General features: G+C 47.1%; 1 non-coding gene across 1 annotated transcript; it reads right to left on the bottom strand.

Annotated features, from left to right (window-relative positions):
* Nucleotides 1–641: 641 nt before the first annotated feature.
* LOC129401295 (U6 spliceosomal RNA) lies at nucleotides 642–749 on the bottom strand. The gene has a single exon (XR_008628226.1). It is a non-coding gene; the product is annotated as a U6 spliceosomal RNA (small nuclear RNA).
* Between the last annotated feature and the right edge of the window lie 17,900 nt (nucleotides 750–18,649).

Below are 18,649 nucleotides of genomic sequence, written 5' to 3'. Positions count from 1 at the left end.
TTTGTTTTGTTTTCTGAGCATGTAGCTCATGGACTAAGCCAAATAATTAAATCATCAACCTGGTATTTTTGGCATCTTCTTAAAGTTGATTTTATACGTGGAGTTTATTTGAAACAAATGTAAAGTCAAGGGAAAAATCCTTGAACTTGTAGCCAATGAAAGTGAGTTCTTATGAAATCCTAGACCTTGTGTAATTTATTTCTACCCGTATAAAAGATATGGATAAAGCCAGTGACTTATTTTCCATGAGGATTTAAAGGATATTATAGCTTGAAGAGTTTAGCATGGATACAAGTCTGGAACTTGCATGATTAATTCTGTCATGTTGGATAAAACCCAGGAAAAACTTTGGTCTCAAGTTGGGTGACCTTAATCGTTATATTCAAGCCCTCTGCAGATAGCTCAGAGGACTGGCACACGTGCCTTACATGCAGGAGGCCCAGGTTTGATCCCTCGAACCACATGGTTCTTCAAACAATGAGCCAAAGTAGCCCTCAAACACTGCTGGATATATCCAGCCCCCACACTTTAAAACCAAGTTAAAGTTGAAGTTAAATGATCTTTTTTTTTAAATTTTTTATTAGAGAATCACTGTGATGTACTGTTACAAACTCATGAACTTTTGTATTTGCATTTCACTCAAAAATATGGAACACTTCACGAATTTGCATGTCATCCTTGCGCAGGGGCCATGCTAATCTTCTCTGTATCATTCCAATTTTTAGTATATGTGCTGCAGAAGCGAGCATGAAGTTAAATGATCTTTAATATCTCAAAGTTATCCTTTTCTATCAAAGAGAATTAACTCTCAGGCAGAGTGTTAAAAATCATCCCTGGCAGTGCTCAGGGAACTACTTGGCGCTGCTAGAGATAAAGCAGTCCCCGCCTATCCCCTCAGCACCCTCCCTCCTTCCCCCACACACATATGCATAGATTTTCCTTAAAGTAAGTAACTTTTAGGGTCAGAGCAATAGTGTATAGCAAGCAGGACATTTGCCTTGCATGCAGCTGACCTGGTTTGAGCCTCAGCATCCTATATGGTCCCCTGAGTACTGCCAGGAGTAAATCCTGAGTGTAGAGCCAGGTGAAACCCCTGAGCATCTCTGAGTATGCCCCCCCCCAAAAAAAAAATGGAAGGAAGGAAGGAAGGAAGGAAGGAAGGAAGGAAGGAAGGAAGGAAGGAAGGAAGGAAGGAAGGAAGGAAGGAAGGAAGGAAGGAAGGAAGGAAGGAAGGAAGGAAGACCATCTGCACCCAAAAGTCATTCCTGGAGGGGTTCAGGGGCTATTTGGAGTGCCAGGGATCACACCTGGGGTTGCTATACTATCTCTCTGCCCCTCCCCTGCAAATGTCACATTTGGACCAGAGAGATAGGACAGTGGGTAAGATACTTGCCCTGCACACAGCTTAGTGCCTGATACTGTTCCCTGAGCACCCATAGAAGTCACTCCTGAGCACAGAGCCAGGGCTAAGCACTGAGTACAGCTGAGTGTGGTCCAAAAACCAAAAAGAAGAAAGTAACATTCCAGCTGAAATCTAAAGAGAGTGGAGCCAGCAGTGTGAAGATGCATTTACAGACTTAGTGATGGATGAAATGAGTGGGCTGAGGGAACTGGAAAAGCATGCGTACGCCCAGGGGTCTGCCATGTCCACCCAGTTCAATGGTGGCTATAGTCACAGGAAGAGCAGACATAGATCGTGGGGCGACGGGGGTGTTTGTGATGACTGTGAGAATTCCAAGGGGAGATGTCAAGAAGATACAGATATGCATGAATCAGGGTCCTGGCAGGGAACCAGGGGAATGTGAGGAGTGTTTAATAAGGGGACTATTTACAGAGGTGTGAACAGAGTTCAGGGAAATCAAAGCGAGAGGGTGCAGTACCCTGCAGCTAGTGACTGCGGGAACCGGTGCCATGTCTAGGCCTGAAGGAGCAAAGGAAAGGACGGCGGCAGAAAAGGAGACAGAAGAGAAACTGAGAGACAGAGAATGCGTGGCAGGGAGAGGGAGCATGGCGTGTCACACCTCTACTGACCTTCTTCTGCCTTTCCCCCTGCTCTTACCTGGCTCCAAGCTGACTCCAGGTCAGTCCCCAGCATCAAATATTGTCTTCCAGGCACAGACAGAAGCAAGCCCTAAGCACAGCCAGGTGTGCCCTCCCCCCAACAAAAACAAAACAAACAAAAAAACGCTTCTGCTGAAAAATTCTATCTGCAAAACATAGGTGGAAGTTAGAGAATCTGCTGCGATGATTCATAAAGGTCAAAGTACCAGACAGAGGCTGAATAAATAGAACTAGGGGTTCTATTTCTGCACTGACCCTGCAGGCTGCCAGCCCCAGTTCAATTACCAGTACCATATATGGTCTCCCAAGCACTCAGGAGTGATTCCTGAGCATACATTTAGGAGTCAAACCTGAGCACCACCAGGTGTGGACTGAAAAATCACAGGAAAAATATCAAAGTACTATGACAGACAGTTGCTCTGGGAGGCAACCTCAGCGTACACAGGACAGGACCATTGGCTTACAAGTCTAAAGCTCTCATGACACATAGGGACTAGCTAGAAATTAGTATGACAGCCCTCACCCCATACACACACTTGGCATATTGTGGAATTTAAAGTGTTTAAAGTAGATGAGGTCTGGGCCAGAGAGATAATATAGCAGGTAAGGTGTTTGTTTGGCATGTGACCAATGTGGGTTTGATCCCTGGCATTCCATATGGTCCCCTGAGCCCACCAGGAGTCATTCCTGAGCACTGCTGGGTGTAGCCCAGGGGGAAAAAAATTAGATGAGGTCAGGAAAGGGATGGGAAGGAAGGGAAGAACTGAGTCCTGAAGAACGCCAATGGTGCTATTTAGGTAGAGGAAGAAGAAAACTTTTCAGAGATCAAAAAGGAGTAGCTAGGGCTGGAGCAATAGCACAGCAGGTAGGGCGTTTGCCTTGCATGCGGCTGACCTGGGTTCGATTCCCAGCATCCCATATGGTCCCCTGAGCACCGCTGGTAGTAATTCCTGAGTGCTTAAGCCAGGAGTAACCCCTGTGCATCGCCAGGTGTGACCAAAAAAGAAAAAGAAAAAAAAAAAAAAGGAGTAGCTGGGACCAAAGCAGTAATAGAGCAGGTAGGGTGCTTGCCTTGCATGCAGCTGACCTGGGTTCAATCCCCAGTACCACATATGGTCCTTGAGCCTGCAAGAATGAACCCTGAGCACAGAGCCATGTGTAAGCCCTGAGGACTCCTCCATGTCCTCCCCCAGATCCCCCAAAAAGTTTGAGTAGCTAGAGAGCTAGAGACCTAGGAGAAATGAACAAGACAATTCATTACTACAGACACACAGCAGGAGGATTCAGTGGGAAGACTGGGGAGTTGATTCTCTTGGGCCAAATGCTCCTGAGAAGCTGATTAAGACGAATGTGGCTTTTTCATTTGACAACCAACTCCACCCAGCGTCATGCAGAGATGAGTAAGCCCTGAGGGTTCGAGGGGATCCCAGTCAGGATGGGGAAGCAGCCACCATGCTGGGAGCGGCTGCTGGGACCCTAATAGAAATGAGAGTCCTCCGCAAACACAAAAGGTATGGGACAAGGTTTCCAAAGAACAATCAGTTCTATCATCTTAGAATAAAAGACTTAGGACTGCCAGGAAGCCTTCCATCTTAAAGACAAGAAAACGAAATTTAGAAAAATGAAATAACTTGGAACTCCCTGACTTGTCCAAAGAATCACATTAGTGATCTGGATTCTCTCTTGATTACTGCCCTTTTGGAGTAGGCTTCAGAGGATAAAGCTAAAATTTATTTATTTTTAGTTATAGGCACAGTGACAAAACCATTCGTGACATGGATTCATGCTTGCAATGTTCCAACAGTACAACCTCCACCAGAGTGCCAGAGTGCCCTCCATTGCAACCTCCCCCAGTCCTGACCCTGCCAAGCTCCATTCTGTAGACCAGCGCTCAGGCCTGGTTAAACAGCCCGATTATTAATGAGCAGGCTGGGGCCAGAGTAAGAGTACAGCAGGTAGGGTGTTTGCTTTCGTGAAACTGATCTGGGTAGATTCCCCAGCATCTCATGTGGTCCCCTGAGTTCACCAAGAGTGTTCCCTGAGCACAGGATTCAACCCTGAGCACCACTGCGTGGTGGCCCCCAAACAAACAAGCAAACAAAGCAGGCTGGGAGAAAGGCTCAAAGGTCTGAGGCACACGCTTGACATAAGGGAAGCATGGGTTCAATTACCAGCACCTCACAGTCCCCTGGCACCCATGGAAACAATCCCTCATCACAGAGTCACAAGTATCTCCCAAGCAAATAAAAAAAAAAATGAACAAAGGACTTGAATGGTCATTTCTTCAAAGATGATATGCAAAGCACCAATAAGCACTTGAAAAGTTGCTCATCATCACTAATCAATAGGGAAATGCAAAAAAAAAAAAAAAGAAAAAAACACTACACCATACACTACAGAATGGTTACTATGTTAAAAAATTAAAGGGGGGGAGCTGGTAAGATGAAAAAAATAGTACAGCAACTAAGGTACTTGCCTGCCTTGTACGCAGCCAACCTGGGTTCAATCCCCACAGCCCTATATGGTCCAGCAAACTCTGCAAGGTGTGATTCCTGAGCACTGAACCAGAAATAAGCCCTGAGCACAGGATTCAGCCCTGAGCACCACTGGGTGGTGGCTCCCAAACAAACAAACAAGCAAACAAAGCAGGCTGGGAGAAAAGCCCCAAACCAAAAACAAACAAGGGTCAGAGAGCTAGCACAGGGGTAAGCCAAGCTGCCTTGCAGGTTGAGATCCCCAGAAGACCATAATCCCCAGAGCATTACCAGGAGTTATAATTGAGCACAGAGCTAGGAATAAGCTCTGAGCACCACTGGTGTAGTTCAGCTTCTTCTACTCACCACACACACACACACACACACACACACACACACACACACACACACGAACGAACATACACACACAACACCCTCATAAAATCACAAATATTGGTGGGGCAAAGGTCAGATGGGTAGTGGAATTGGTGATTGGTGCTGAAACACTGAATGCCTGAAACAAATGTATTAGAACAACTGTAAATTATAGTGTCTAAATAAAGTTGTTTTTTTGTTTTTTGTTTTTTTGGGTTTTTTTTGGTTTTTGGGTCACACCCAGCGATGCACAGGGGTTACTCCTGGCTCTTCACTCAAGAATTACCCCTGGCGGTACTCAGGGGACCATATGGGATGCTGGGATTAGAACTCAGGTCGGCTGCGTGCAAGGCAAACGCCCTACCCGCTGTGCTATCGCTCCAGCCCCTAAATAAAGTTTTTTACATAAAGATAAAAGCAAGTGTTGATGGGGCCGGAGCGATAGCACGTTTGCCTTGCACGCGGCCGACCCGGGTTCCATCCTCGGCATCCCATATGGTCCTCCAAGCACCGCCAGGAGTAATTCCTGAGTGCAAAGCCAGGAGTAATCCCTGAGCATCGCTGGGTGTGACCCAAAAAGCAAAAAAAATAAAAGATAAAAAATAAATAAAATAAAAGCAAGTGTTGATGAGCACGTGGAGAAATTAGAACTCTAGAGCACAGTTGGTAGAAATGCAAAATGGCATACTATATATTCTATGGGAAACAGGATGGTAATTGTTAAAAAAAGAAAAAAAAAACAGAAAACAATCATCATATGATCCAGCAATTCTACTTCTCAATATATATCCTAAAGAATAGGAAGCAAACTCTCAAAAGTTATTCTTACAGACATGTTCATTGCAGCAATAATCACAATAGCCAAAAGACAAAAGCAATTCAAGTGTCAGCGGATGGGTAAACAGATAACAAAATGTGATTGCTGCATTACAATGAAATAGTATTCAGATTTAAAAGGAATACCATTCTGATACATGCCACCTCATACATGAGCCTTAGGGCCATCATTAAGAAGTGAAATAAAACCACCACCAAAAATTAAATACTGCTATGATTCCTCTTACATGAAGAACTTAGGATAGTCAAATTGAGAGACAAAATAGCTATTGCAAGAAGAGTGAGGAACATTGGTTAGTAGAGAGTTTTTAGCTTGTGATAGATTAAAAATGCTCTGGAGGTGGGTTGTACAATAGTGCAAATGTACCCAACATTGTCAAACTTACGTTTAAAAATAGTTAATATGGTAGGTATTGTTGTATGCATTTTACCAAAATTAAAAATAAAAATTAATATTTCATTTATTTGTTTTGCTTTATTCTACAATACCAAGTGGACTTTTTTTATATCAATGAACATGATTCCAAATTATTTTAGTGACTACACAATAGTCTATTATATTATTGTTGCCCTATTTATTTAATCAAATTGCTATTTTTGGAAATTTTGGGTTTTCTACAAGTTAAATATTGTGAAAGAACTACAATGAACTTCACCGTAGCTACATATTTGTCAAACATGCAATTATTTCCTTAGAAAAACTTCCCAGAATGGAAATGTTGGGTCAAAGGAGAGTGTGGCTGACCAGGGAGGGGCAGGGTAGGAAATTCAGAAACTTATCAGCAAGGAAGGTAAGGAGCAATAGAAATTAGAGGCTGGCTGTACAAAATATTTCTAGTTGCAGAAAGGAAATGTTATTTAGTATTCGCTTTTCCCCTTTAGTAACCTACACTCTTATTAATAAGACTCCGCTGCTCGCTGCAGATCTAGACATGGATGTCAAATATTCTAAGATGTCAAATGTTCTCTCATCCCCCATGGAATTAAAAAAGACTGGAACAATTTCTGTGCAGTGAGAAGGAACAAGATATGCCCAAGGTCCAAGGGACAAGATATGAACAAGATATGACAGCAGAAGAAGTTCTCAAATTAGGGGACCCTGGACTCTGTCCTGAATTTTGCAGGGGTTATTTTGGTTTGTTTGGGGGTCACACCCAGAGGTACTTACTCAAACTTACTCCTGACTCACTCCTGGCAGGGCTCAAGGGACTGGAGTGTTGGGGATTGAATCGGGTTGGCCATGTGCAAGGCAAGAGACCTACCCTGCTGCATTATCTCCAGCCTGGGAGCTGAGTTTTCAGGACAAGATACTTAAACTAAGAAGGTGAATCTCTGCACAGGGGAGCCAACCTCCAAGACACCCCCCGAAGATCCTCAACTCCTGGAACTCCTGCATGGGTGAGCTAAACTCCTCTCACTCAGAACCAGGGTGGAGAGAACATGTGGGGAAACCAAAGCCAAGTTATAAAACACATTACACATTCCTTCTTGCCCTCTTGCATTGCTTGTTCAGGAGGAAGCCAGTGGTCAAGTCATGCAGAGTGGCCCCTGAGCACCTCCCAGTGTGGCCCCCAAACCACAGGCATCCCAATTGTTTCATGAGGAGCATTCCACGTGAAGAGTAGCTGAGGCCTCCAGCCAGGTAAAATCTTATTGACCAGAAATGTGAAATGCTACCTTCGAAGTGGGTCCTCCATTCCAAATGGATGCAAGTCCCAGCACAAATATGTATTGCCTGTAGTTAGGGGCTATGCCTGGCAACACTCAGGGACTGGGGGTACTGACAGCGGAGAGGGTTTGGCCCAAGGCATAAGAAATTATTTGGGAGTAACCAGAAAATCATAGACAAGAAAGAATGATCGAGCATTGTATAACTGAGACTTAAACCTGAAAGCTTTGTAACTTTCCACATGGTGATTCAATAAAAGAATAAATTAATTTTTTAAAAAAAGAATGATACTGACATGGGAAAGAAAAGGAGAATATGGAGTAACGGAAGTTAAGGAAAGCATTTCCAAACAAAGAGGAAAGTGGCCAGGGAGATAGTTCAGCAGCAAAACTGTACCTGCTAGTAGCGTGAAGCGGAGAGTTTGATCCTTGTCACCACCCACATGAACCAGCCACAGTTCCGTGGCTCTAGTGCTTGGGACTCTGGCAACATGAGGCTGTGTGATCTCCAGCCCACAGTTAGATGTGTGCAAGGACTGCAACTAAAGCAGACACCCCAGGTCGGCACCGAGGTCAGGAGTGTGACTCCCCCACACTCCAGCCACGTGAGCACATGTGTAAACACCCCTGTGACTCCCTGCAAGTGCTCCAGCCAGAATGTTCTTGAACACCACAACTAAATGAACACCACCCCCTGCCCCTGTGAACTGAGCACAGAGGCAAGCTCCAGAACAAGCGCGGAGGGCAATATGGAGCACAACCAAGCGTATACTCAACTCCCAATTGTGGCAACAAAGGGAAAGGGACAATAAGAACAATTTAAAATCAGGGCTGGAGAGATAGTACAGCAGGCAGGGCGGGCGCTTGTCTTGCTTGCGGGCAACCTGGCTTCAATTCTCGCCATCCCATATGGTCCCCTGAGCACCGCCACAAGTCAAGAGTAACCCCTGAGCATCACCGTATGTAGCCCCCAAACAAACAAATTCAAAAATAATAAAAAATAAAATAAACCAGGGCTGGAGTGATAGCACAGCGGGTAGGGCGTTTGCCTTGCACGCAGCCGACCTGGGTTCGATTCCCAGCATCCTACATGGTCCCCTGGGCATCTCCAGGAGTAATTCCTGAGTGCAGAGCCAGGAGTAACCCCTGTGCATTGCCGGGTGTTACCCTAAAAGCAAAAATATATACATATAAACAAACAAAAATTAAATTAAATTAAATTAAATTAAATTAACCTTGTGTGAGACCCTGAATTTGATCCCTTGCATTGCATGTTTCTCTGAGCTTGGTGTAGGTCTGGTGACCGATGCCTCCCACTCTTCACCTCTCCACACACCCCCCTCCACCCCCCCCCCCCCGCCACACACACACACACACACACACACACACACACACACACACACACACACACACACTCACCCAGAACCAAGCCACTAGGCTCAAATCACTGGATCAAACATCACTGAGATTCTAGTGTCCCCCCACCCAAATACTACTGCGTGGTTTCTTTGATTTTTTTTCTTTAACTATTTGGGGGCCAAGGACTGGAGATAGCACAGCTGGTAGGGTAGGGCGTTTGCCTTGCAAGCAGCCGACCGGGGTTCGATTCCCAGCATCCTACATGGTCCCCTGGGTATCTCCAGGAGTAATTCCTGAGTGCAGAGCCAGGAGTAACCCCTGTGCATTGCCAGGTGTTACCCTAAAAGCAAAAATATATACATATAAACAAACAAAAATTAAATTAAATTAAATTAAATTAAATTAAATTAACCTTGTGTGAGACCCTGAATTTGATCCCTTGCATTGCATGTTTCTCTGAGCTTGGTGTAGGTCTGGTGACCGATACTACTGCGTGGTTTCTTTGATTTTTTTTCTTTAACTATTTGGGGGCCAAGGACTGGAGATAGCACAGCTGGTAGGGTAGGGCGTTTGCCTTGCAAGCAGCCGACCGGGGTTCGATTCCTCCACCCCCCCTCGGAGAGACCGGCAAGCTACAGAGATTATGTCACCCACGCGCCTCTACCTGTGGCGTATTCTATATGCAAAAAACAGTAACAACAAATCTTACATGGAGACTTTACTGATGCCTGCTCGAGCAAATCTATGAGCAACAGGATGACAATGATACAGTAATTTGGAGGCCACATCCAGTGGTGTTCAGGACTTACTCCTGGCTCTGTGCTCAGCGACCCCTTCTGGAGGGGCTCAGGGGGGGTCATATGATGTGCTAGGAATTAAATCCAGGGCCAGCTGTACCTCAAGGCAAGCACCGGCTGGGAAGTCACTGTGTCCTTAGTAGAAGTAACTTCTAGACTTTATCTCCCTCGGAGCCCTTAGGTAACTCCAGAGTCCTTGGAGGGGCCCACTCTCCTCTTACCACTGCCCTTTCCACCGCATGCTGAAAAACCTTAACCTTAACCCATAGGGATGATTTGCAAACTGTCCCCTGGAGAGGACAAGGCTTTCCCAAGGCTTCCTGGCGCCCCGGTCGCTTCACGGTGGCCGGGCAGGGAGCGGGGTCCTCCAGTGAGCCGGCGGGGTCAGGAGTCTCATCACCATCCTGGCCCTACCGGCTCACAGCCGCTAGGCAATGTTTCCTCCGTTCTGCGTCTGACTTGCTTGTTTGGGGGCCACACCCAGGGGTGCTCAGGACACTGCCCCACCTCAACCCTCCTACCCGCGTCGTGCTGGGCTCCCCCCTCCTCCCTGTGGATCCCGTGGAAGCGGGTAGAGAACCCGGACCCCCGCAAGCAAAGCCGGCACTGACGGTGCGCCGGGCTTGATCCTTCTTTTGAAGACTGAGCCCGATGGCTGGAGATTTGCAAACCGTCTCCGTCCACGGAAGTCGCCCCTCCGAGCGCAGGCAGGGGCAGCCGGTACCTCCCAGGGGCGCGGGCCAGGCCCGGAGGCGCCCCGCGGGGCTTCTGGAAGCAGCGTGAGCTGCAGTGGGAGACAGAAGCCAGGCTCGGGGCTGGGCCCCACCTCCCGCGGACGTGCAGGCCGAGCCAGCCGCCTGCCTCCAGCTGAGAAGCTGCCACGCGTCCCCAGCACACCTGGGGTTAGTCCCGTCGCAGCTCCTGTTTCCCCGCAAGATAGCGCGACCCGCCAAAGACAGGCTCGGCCGTGGCAGAGGAGGGCTTAGCGCTCGCGATTCTGGCCTTTTCAATGCATTCTTTAAAGTCCTAACCAGCAGATAAAAATAGTGGAGCTGCAGGATTGTGTTAGACAAGGGCAGAGAAGCAGGTGAAGGGCGGGCGAGGGGGGAGGCGCGCGGCCGGTCTGGGAAGGCTGCGGGCTCTGGCACCCCGGCCCGTTTGATCTTGGCCAAAAGCGTTCCTTCATCTGCAAGAGAAACGTGCTCCAGGGGAGAGGCCCGCGCCCCCTCCTCCTGCGTATTCTGCTGCACGTTTTTTTTCCAGGAGACCCCGGGGCGGGGGGGGGTGGTGGGGGGGAGCAAGTGTGCCGGCTTGCCCTTTTCTGTCCCTTTCTGCAAAGCCGCTACCAAATCTCTGCCCCAGCGGGCCGGAGCGCAGGGCTGGGGCTACGTGACTGCCGGCTCGCCGCGCCCTCCCGCGCCCCCGACGGCCGGCGACAGGGCTGCCCCCACCCCCCTCCCAGCCGCCGCCCGCACTGCCCCCCTTTCCCCGTGCCTGGCGTGCTCGGACGCCGGCGCCTAGCTCTGAGGCCAGGGGCCCAGGCTGCAGGCTGGTGCTCCCCGCGCCCCACTTGCTGGGCTACTTCCATCACTCCCGTGCAGGGCTTTAGAAACCCGTTTCTAGTGACACTTTTGGGAATTTGGGGACCACACCCTGCGGCGGGGCACACAGTAAACTCTGTACTTAAGGATCACGGGCCGGGCGGCTGGCCAGAAGGAATATGTTGGGTGCTCCAGATCCCAGCGCAGTGGGCCTCATGCAAGGCAAGCACCCTACCCACTGGACTATCGCCCCAACATTTTAATAACAACAACCACCATCACGTTCCAGCTGATCACTTTAGGAGGGCCGCGGAAGGAGGGTATAGCAGGGAGGGTTTTTGCCTTGCCACCCAGGCTCCCTGGCTCGGCACCAATAAGCTCCCCTGAGCACTTCCAGGAGTGATTCCTAAGTGCAGAGCCAGAAGGAACCCCTGAGCATGGCCGAGTCTGACTCCCCCACCCCACCTCAAAAGCCAAAAAGCTAGTTGTCCACTTTAAACATCAGTTTGGGTTTATTATTGCTTCAGTTTTCTAAATAAGGAAATTAGTCTCATCTCTTGTATTGTCATTGATATTGAAAATCAGGGCCCTAGAGGTAGCTCAAAGAGCTAGAGCACAGCTGGGGGCCACTCCCAGCACCTCACCCTTTCCCTGAGCACTAAACCTGGAGCAGTCTCTGAGTACTAATGGGTGTGGTCAATAATACCAAAAAAGTGTTCCATGTTTTTTTTTCTTAGTACTCTATTTTGAAGGAAAAACAAAATGCTTTTAAAAAGTTGTGAGTGAAACCTTCCTCTGGAGCCACTTTCAAGGAATGTTCTGATCAGAGCTTCAACAAAAGGAAAGGGCAAAGCCTTGTTATCTTTCCGGTCAGGAAAATAAACAGAGATGGGTTTTTTTCCTCCCTCCCTCTTCTGCAAGCACTGACATTTGAGCAGTTTCTCATCAGCAGGTTTCTGTTGGAGCCAGAAAATGCCGAACTGGAGGGCGGGGGCACTGGGGGCACCTTCCCTGCCTCTCTAACTGGAATAATGTGTGCAGACAGCTCTCAAGAAAATAACTTCTTAACCATTTGGTTGTTGCCTGGCCTCCCAGGCCCCTGAAAATGAAGAGGAAACAGCAAAAAATGAAATTGGTCCCATCTGTAATAACCACCCCCCTGTCCACAACCATCTTCTTATCTGAGCTTAGCTGGGGTTCTAAACATCTTACCACCAATAAGGTATTGGGAGAATTCACAACATAGCCTTTTTTACAGTCTATTGTCATAACTTCTGTTTTATTATTGTTAACCTTTTCCTGGGCCTCTTTTAAAAAACAAACACTATTGTAGGCATGCAGGTAAAGGGGAAAAACATCGTAAACATGGGATTGGTAAGATTTTGGGTTTTGGGCCTCCGCTAGAAATGCTGAAATGTATCATCCAGTGGCTGAGAGGGAGTGACTGTGCTTGTCCTTTGTGTGAGACCTGATGACATCCGAGGGACCCCAAGAGTTGATATTGGCATGATTCTGTCTGTCTGATGTAGAGTTCTCTCTGTCTCATGTGTGAGGCTCTGAAAAGTGGTTGCCAGTAAAACAGCTAAGAAGCCATACAACAGACTTTTAAAGCCCTAGAGACAGGCAGAATGTGTGTGTGTGTGTGTGTGTGTGTGTGTGTGAGAGAGAGAGAGAGAGAGAGAGAGAGAGAGAGACTGGGGCGGGTTGGGGGTTGGGGAGAGAGTGTTGCTGAAGGGAAACTGGACACATTGGTAGTGGGAAATGTACACTGTCGAAGGGATGGGTATTGGAACATTGTATGACTAAAACCCAACCCTGAACAGCTTTGTAACTGTGTATTTCAAGGTGATTCTATTTAAAAAAAAAAATTTTTTTTTAAAGCAGCTATTTGAATTTAGATTTCAGGACCGAGTCTTGTTCCATAAACACAGGAAGCAGGAATGTTCTCCAACCCTATCAGAGTGGGATGGAGGGGGCTTTAGAGGGAAAGAGATTGTGGATCTCTCTAATCCACCATAATCTGGTTCCAAAGCAATGGGATTCACTGAAAACCGCAGGCTCTACTGCAAAAGTTGGTGAACTAAATCCAAATCTAGCCCATCACCTATTTTTTTTGTGTGGCCAGTAAGACTGGGTTTTGTTTGCTTTGGTTCCTTTTTTTTGGGGGGGGCGGGGGTTGAGGCCATACCTGGCAGTGCTCAGGGCTTACTCCTGGCAGTGCTCAGGTACCATATGTGGTGCTAGGGATTAAATAAGGGTCAGCCGCAGGCGAGGCCAGATCCTTCACATCTCCATGATCTCTCCAGCTCAGGCTGGGTTTTGTTTCTAAATAATTATGAGGAAATCGAGACTTTTGTGACATATAAAAATTATGTGAATTTCATGTTTTCACATCCATAAATAAGTGCTTTATGGGACACAGCTGTGCTCATTGTTTACATATTCTGTATGGCATCTTTTCCATCACAGCAGTTTGAACTCCGCTGCTACTATGCGGTGATTCCAACCAGAAAGCCACTGGGAATTCTTAGTAGCTACCAATCCTAAGGAGACACAGGCTCAGCGCCCGCACTCTCTGACCAGAATGACTTTGGTCCACACGGGAGCTTATTTCCTATGTTCCTATTTGTTTATTCACTTTTTATTCTTTATAGGTGTTGTCCCTAAGGTGTTTGGGGGCCGAGGCATATGCATAGGCCCTAGATGCCTTGTTTTCACATAAACGTTGAACTCCTAGGTAACTGCACTATAAGTCAAGAGTGAGCCAAACTTATCTAGCACATGAATTTTCCCCTAGTAAATCACACCCAGCCTTTTTTCACACAGGAACACAGGCAGCACCTCAGATTCCACTGGTTTGTTTGGGTTTAGGGGCCACACCCAACAGTGCTCAGGGCTTACTCCTCATTCTGTGCTCAGGGTCAGTCCTGGCAGTGCTTGTGGGACCCCAAATAGTACTGGGGATGTAGCCAGGTCACATCAGGACAAGGGAGAAGAGTGGAGAGATGGAGTGTCTGAGCAGCAAAGCCACGCTAGCAGGCAGCCACCGGGAATTGGGACACGGAGATTCATACTGAAAATTCCAAGTATGAGGGCAGGGGAAAAAGAGACAGAGAAGGTTTTTAGAACAAGTTCTGAGGAGAAAGCTCTCTGCATCCCTTAGGAATGATGAATCTCTGAGTAAGGTCTAGAGCATCCCCCACTTGTTGTGTGACATTGGTTTGTCTTTGCTCCTCCCCCAGGGATCTTAGGGTCATTGTGTTACTTCTACAACAGTGCCCCTGAGGCACACCCAATCCCATCAGACACTAATCATCCTATATTGCTATTTCTCTTTCCTTGATGTTCTGTGCATGGTTTAGTAATGGCCTTTTTGTATAGACACAGGAAGACAGTTGATGCTATGCTTTTGTAACCTGGGAGTTAATTGACTCCAAATAATATTTACTCCTGAGCATCCATCATATTTACCTGACTTAAGTCTCAGTTGCCCTTACTTCCTAACACCCCCAAAAAGGAGGGTCCCAACATAGGACAAAGATGCACCCAAGGCAAGCTGTAAGCTACGTTGGCATTGATAAAGGACAAGCTAAATTCCATAAGAAGTATAATAAGCTAAAAACACGATCATGGACAAACTCTGTTATGACCCAAAGAGAAGTAACTGAATAAGGACCTTGCTGGGGTTAGGAAAGACTAACCTGGCCTGAAGACTATAGTCTGGGATATGTAGTGAGATGTTTCCAGAAAGAGTCACTCTTAAAGCTTAATATAGCTCTTACTGCTTTTATACAAAATGACAAGAAATATTAGTGAGAATAGCACGGCAGGTAGGGCATTTACCTTGCACGTGGCTGACCAGGGTTCGATTCCTCCATCCCTCTTGGAGAGCCTGGCAAGCTACCCATGGCGTATTTGATATGCCAAAAACAGTAACAACCAATCTCACAATGAAGACGTTACTAGTGCCTGCTCGAGCAAATTGATGAGCAACGGGATGACAATGACAGTGATACAGTGATGATTGTTAAATAGATTACTAGCTGAGGAAAGGAAAAAGCAATATACCCTATATGGAATCCTGCCCTTGAGTGGATCTCGTAGTAATCTGGAGTGTTGAACCCCCAGATGAGATTTTTGTCCTTCAGTTAATCTCCTCAGAGAACTTCCCCTGAAGGAGGGGCTCTACATCTGTTTGTTGTTAGGACTATGTTCAGCCTCAACAGTGTGTACCCCAACCCTTAACAATTTCTATATAACTATGCTGTAAGAGTGAAGGGGGGGGGGAGAAAGTAACCACACAGGGGAAGGGAAATTACTACACTGTAAAGGGGGAAGAAATGACTATGCTGTAGGATAATGAGGCTGAGAGGATGAGGATGAGAATGACATAAATGGTCCCTGACTACCAACCAGCCTGGGGCCCTGTTCCTCTATTCCCCCATTCCTCCGTCCTTCCTCTAATCATCGCCATGGGCTGGTTAGTGGAATGGTTCTTGGCCACTGAACACTTGCGTCCTGAGTGCCCACACTCTGAACTCACGCCATTGGTGGAGGAAACCAAACTCCACCATCTCAGTAGGTGCAGATCAACTGAGTCCCTGCTTCCTACCTTGGCTCTCGGGCACCCTTCAGGCCAGGGGCAGCCCTGCATTTCCTCTGGAACCTAGCCAGTAAGTGACCCACCCCATTTAGTTTCCTTATGTCTGATTGTATCTCCTAAAGAAGGTCCAGAATGCCAAGAGTGATTGACAGAAGAATTTTGACACAGAGAACTCTTCTCAGGAAGCCTTTGGTAAAGAATTGAGAGGCGTCGGCACAAGGGCTGAGAGCTTCCATTTTTTGGGTGGTTAATGAGGAACGTTGCCATCATTGAGGGAAATTTAGAAATATTCGATGGTGAAGAGATGAAAGACTAACTGGCAAAGACAAGCATTCTTTTCAGGACACGGTTCAGGGTCCTCCCTAGTTAGGAACAAGTCACAGCTTTATTTTACACAGAAGCCTAGAGGTGATTTCATCCTCGAAGATTTTTCAAGTGCAACACCCTGTGCAAAAATCCCAGCAATGCTCCTATTTGTACAGACAGAAAAACCACACTTCTCCTACGTCTCTTGAGACTGCTATACCTGAAGTCTTTTTCTGCTAACCTTGGCCCTTGGGGCGGCAGCCTATTTCTTTCTCCCCTTTATTCACTTAGAGACAAGGAACTAGACAAAGAGCTAGAATCCTGGAAGACTGACCCACTTTCATGTTTCCATTACACGTGTTCTCTTCCTCCCGTTTCGACTCTCGGAGCTTAGTGATACCAGAGGCGCAGCCACGTGAGAGATACACAGCCACAGGCTGAGTGCCATGGCACAATCTTCTCGTGTTCCACCCTACAGACACGTGCTTGCAGAACTCGCTGTTCAGCTTGAACTGTAACTGATGCGATTCTCAAGCAGCAGAGAGAAGGCTGGACAGCCTTCCCAAATGCTCATCATGCATCCTTCCGGGACCAGAGGTGCCAGTGGGCCACCTACTTTGCCCTGAGCTTGTGGATTTTACAGGATGGCTGAAGTCCTTCCTCCTCTCTTCCTCCCCTCTTCCCTACTCCTCGGGATGGAAGTCCCTTACACTCTTCCAAGCAGCTGAGTCCACGCCCCTATGCAGGAGCCCAGATGCAACTTAGCAGGCTGGTAGGAGACTGCCAGCCTTAGCAGGTGGCATTTGCAGGCCAGTGCCAGGTCTTGTTTGGGATTGGTGGAATTCCAAAGGCCCTTGTGCACTGGGCTCAATCACCCAGGAGCCTGGATGCTGAAAATATCCCCGCTGCTGACATTTGGCAGTATGTAAAAGGTGTGGGGAGGGACTGGGGGGTTCAGAACCATGTGGACTCCAAGCACAAGACAAATTCCTCTAGCAGCTCCTGTTGTGGCCCAAAGCACCTCCCTCTTTACCGCCAGCCCCAAGTACTGAGGCCTGAGTAATAACTAGTCAGAATTAAAAACCTCTGCCTCTAGCCAGAGAGATAGTTGGATAAGCAATTGGCTTTCTTTGTATGCAAAAGCCCTGGATCCCAGGCACCTACAAGGTCCCTGGAGCACAGCCAGGAAGAAATATTCCCACCCCCAACTGAGTTTAGCAGCCCCCAAGCACCACCAGATGTTGTTTTAAAAAAACAAAAGAATTATTAAATCCCTCTGCCTTTCAACCTCATTTACATCTCTCTCCCTTTATGTCCCCTCCCCCATGGTAATGCAATGAACTTTTTCCATGGCTTCCAGTTCCTTCTCTCAGAGATGAGGAGAGGTCCTTTATCTTGGAGGAGAGGTAGGGTGGATGGAAAACAGCAGGTAGTAATTAAATCGCATACAGTAAGTTTCCTTCCAACAAAGATGATGCCCGATAATTCAGATAATTCAAAGATATTAAAGCTTCTTCCCCTGCCCTCACCCTGAATGCTTTTTGTTTTGTTTTGTTTTGTTTTTGGGTCACACCCAGCAATGCTCAGGGGTTACTCCTGGCAGTGCTTGGGGGACCATATGGGATGCCGGGGATTGAACCTAGGTCGGCTGCGTGCAAGGCAAACGCCCTACCCGCTGTGCTATTGCTCCGGCCCCCTGAATGCTTTTTTTTTTTTTTTAAGTTTAGATTTTCTACTTGTGAGCAGTTTTGTGTTGAGAGTAATAAATACCTCAAGGTTTTATTGCTTGTTATTATTTAAAGGGACTTGTCAGGAGCCGCTGCCAACTCTTCACTGCAGGCTTCACTCTTGTTGTCCTTGATGACCACGATGTTTCTGGGTATGTCCTTGAACTGATATACAAGCCGGTGTCCCTCTACCTTTGCCAGAATGCCCCTTTGGTATCTCAAAGCCAATACCGTTGTTTCATAGTTCCTGTTAGGCTTGTTCTTATGCTTTCCCCAAAGCTTCGAGGCAGCCTTCAAGTCCACAAGCTTGAATATACCCTTTTCTCTCTGAGTCCACTTAATCTACCAGGGACAAGTATTTTTATCTTGAAGGAGATCTAGAAGAAACTCCCACAAATAGGTTGTATTATTTAAAGGAGGTGTCTTGGGTAAGTGAACAAGGAAAATCTGGTCAGATGCACTTGGAGAAGTCAGCTCAGATATAATCACAGCTGCTAGGATGCAGATAAAACTGTCCCGATGAACATTTGAGACTTGGAATGCAATTACCAACACCTCCCAGTGAAGCCATAGACAACCGAGGTCTTAACTACAATGGGAAAAACATACCTCATGATCTTTTGGAATTGAATCTTACTCTTGCTGTTTGCCTGGAAGGAAAGGAAGAACAAGTGGTCACTGCAAGTCCTTCTGTCCATATAATCCCTGATTAAAATCCCCCCAGGCTCCACTAGTCCTCACATGAGGATAAATGCTTACTGGATCAATTGGTTCAGAGTCCAAATGGATCACAGAAGAGGAACAGTGCAAGAGTAATCCAGTTTAATCCAGTTCCCTTTCACTTCCCCAAATGCTGTGTGTTTTCCCTGGCTATAGGGACCAGCCACGGGTAATGGGTCAG

This window comes from Sorex araneus, chromosome 1 (genome assembly GCF_027595985.1).
Source record: "Sorex araneus isolate mSorAra2 chromosome 1, mSorAra2.pri, whole genome shotgun sequence".
In the NCBI taxonomy this organism is placed as follows: Eukaryota; Metazoa; Chordata; class Mammalia; order Eulipotyphla; family Soricidae; genus Sorex; species Sorex araneus.
The sequence above is the reverse complement of the archived record's forward strand: the minus strand, read 5'-3'. Positions and strand labels throughout refer to the sequence as shown.